Here is a 3144-nt window from a genome sequence, read left to right as displayed (position 1 = left end):
ACCATGCCCCGCCCCAAACCCTGTCCACGCCCGCTAGCCACTCCCCTTCCCCGGGTCCTGTCCTGCGCCTTCCACACCCGAGACCCTCCCCACCTACAGGGGCCCCACCTCGACCCCGACACTTTGCCTAAATAAATGGACGCCGTTGCCCAGTACCAGCGCGAGCCAGCGTTCTGAGTGGGAGGGAGCCTCAGGGACAGGGCCATCACCTCCCAGCCAGTCTCCTCAATCCTTGACCCTGACAACCCGACCAAAGGGCAGCAGTGCTTCGCGGGAGGGCGCGCTCCCCACAGTTGGTCAACCCAGGGCCCAGGGCCACTTGTCTCCCCCGCCAAGGCCACGCCCCTGGCGCTGCAGCTGGCACTGAACCCTGTCCACGAATGCGAGAGGCTCTGGACCGCGGCGCCCATAGGTCAGGTCGGGTGGGGCCAGAGTTCAGAGGACTGCAGTGGGCCAAGTGTAGCCCCACCTGCTCTGGGCTGGGCTCAAAGCCCCCGCTTCACCCACCTTCCTTGGCTGGAACACAGTACAACAGCCCTGCAGCCCATGGCTGGCCCACAAGTCCTGCTGGCCTTGCTGGACATGGCCCGTGCCATCGGGCAGACTGGCCCGAGGTGGCCAGCAGCTGACTGCCCCAAGATTCAATCCTGGGAAAGGGCACAGACAGGTGGTCCTTTCCAGGCAGTGGCTGGAACATGGGCACTACCTGGGCATGGGAGGTGCTGAGGCTGCTTCTGACCAGTCAGCAGGGCCGGGAGTGAGGTCTGAGCAGCAGCTGCTTTGGATCTGTGTGGCCAAGGACCACAGGGCAGACCATGGGAGAGCTCCTGAGGCCAAGGTCAGCTGCTAAGGGCATCTTACAAGGCAGCGCTGGGGAGCAGGGGGCAGACAGCCACCTTCCTTCCCTGAGCACTGTGAAGGGTGCGGCTCCGTCCCCCTTTCCTTGCAATAGTAGTGCAGAACAGAGTAAAGGCTCCCTGCCCACTCTGGCTCCTGTGGCTCTGCCTCAGGCAGGCCTGGGTCCTGCAACCTCTGTACAGTGAGCCGGCACACGGGGAGGGGTGGCACAGGGCGTGCTGCAGGGCTCATGGAAACCTGCCAGTTGTGGTCCCAGTGAGGGGCTGATTTCGAGCACATCATGGAACTAGTAGGGCACCTGACAGGTATGTGGCAGTCACATGCACGGGTGCACGGGCTCGCTACACGGCCCTGTGGGGTCACGAACACGGGTGTGTGGGTGCAGGGGTGCAGGTGATATGCACAGCCCGGCAAGTTCCGACCTTACCCAACACGAATGCAGCCTCCTCTGCGTGCCCCCCAGACCCTCCTTCAACGTTAGAACTCTGACCACTGCCCAGGCCACTGCCCTGAGCACACGACCCTCTCCAGATGCCAGGCAGTGAAGGCCCAGCTGGGGACAGCAGCCGCCGCTGTGCAGTGTCCCGGGTGGCGAGGCTGCGGAGCTGGGTGGACCAGGGCTCCCCAAAGGGATTCCCACCTGGGTATTCTGATCCCCCAGAGGTTTCTCAGGAACCCCATCCTGAGCCAGGAGCATCTGCCGTGAGGATGGAGAGGCAACGTCAGGCCAGAGTCGGTGGGTGACTTCTCTGGGCCAGCACCAAGTCACACCCCACGGACACTGGACATGACTTACAGGGCCCAGGGAGCGGCCAGCTCCAAGCATGCAAGGCCCTGGCCCAGCGGTGGAGGGCAGCGATGAGTCTGGCAGGACTGAAATGAGGAAGCAGCAGCCTCGTGAGAGCGGCCCCAGGATTGGGCCAGCACACGGCCCGGCCCTCTGTGCCTGGCCCATCCGCCCAGCCCTTCCAGTGCCCGATGGAGGGTTGGTGGCCTCGCCTTCTGCATTCCCCTCCTTGCCAAGCCTGTGTGGCAGCTGGTCCGGACCCACGCTGGACAGTGTCTTGGCCCGGAGGACGGCGTGAGGGCAAGTTCACGGCAGCCGGAGGGTGCTGGCACACTTCCTATGTGGGTTATTATTTAGCTCTCACGAGGGCTGCGAACCTTCTCCTCGGCCAGGGTTTCCCCAGAGTTGGGTCAGCTTATGATGGCACTGAGAACATAAGGTCCAGTGTGTCACGCCCCTGTGGAGATGTCCGTGACCTGCGCCATCCCGGTGTCACCAATAGTAGGAGGCGGTCAGGGCCCCGAGATGCAGGACCCTGGCATCTCTCCTTTGTGGATCCCAGGCCAGGCTCACTTCCCAGGCTGGGCAGCCTTCCTCCTGAGGGACTGGGCACACCGCTCCCGGTGTGTTGTGAATGATTACAAATTCTGAGCCAGTAGTTTTCTACTAGACCCCAAACAGCCCTTCCTGGGTGGAGACAGCAGCAACCGATTCTGTTGAGCCGGATTCTGAGCCGGAGACTGTGGACTCCCCCTTTGGGCCAGGCCATGGGGCACAGCAAGGGGGCGGCCCCACTGAAGGAGCAGGAATGGGGCCAGAGACGGGCATCAAGGCCCCGGGGATGGGCACTGCAGGAGAAGCCAGCCGGGTCCTCAGGCAGGCGCTGTGATGCAGCAAGTGGGTGTCCAGGCAGGTGACAAAGAGATGCTCGGACACGGGCCCAGGTGAGGGTCACGCTGGGCACACGGCCCCGTGCCATAGAATGGTCTCCTGACTGGAGCGCTGCCAGGACCAGCTCAGGCCCAGGTCACAGCGCAATCCCATGCCCTCAGAGGAAGGTGGGATGGACAGAAGGCGGTGTCCCAGCTGCAAGTACAGCCAGGGCCAGCAGAGACAAAGGCCTCGAAGGAACGGTACCAAATGATCATCTAGCTGCCTCTGAAAATAAGATAATTAGAAAATGTTTTTTCTCTCCTTTTTTTTGAGGCAAGGTCTTGCTATGTAGATCAGGGTGGCCTCACATGGCAATCCTCCTGCCTCAGCCTCCCAAGTGATAGAATTACCTTGAGTTTGACAAATTACCTGTAATGGATATCTAGGAGTTGCACATCAGAAAAAAAAAAAAAAGAAAAACAAACTGAGATCACGGCAATAAAGTCAAAAATGTTGGCAGAGACCCCTGCAGTAAGTCCCCACCTGCCCAGTGTGCAACACAGGCCTGTAAAAAAATACACTAGTGGACAGAACCGAGAGAGCGGGAGCGAGGGAGAGGGAGAGAG

Source organism: Fukomys damarensis, unplaced genomic scaffold (genome assembly GCF_012274545.1).
Source record: "Fukomys damarensis isolate Sample0158 unplaced genomic scaffold, DMR_v1.0_HiC HiC_scaffold_23, whole genome shotgun sequence".
NCBI lineage: Eukaryota > Metazoa > Chordata > Mammalia > Rodentia > Bathyergidae > Fukomys > Fukomys damarensis.
This window is presented reverse-complemented; position numbering follows the sequence as displayed.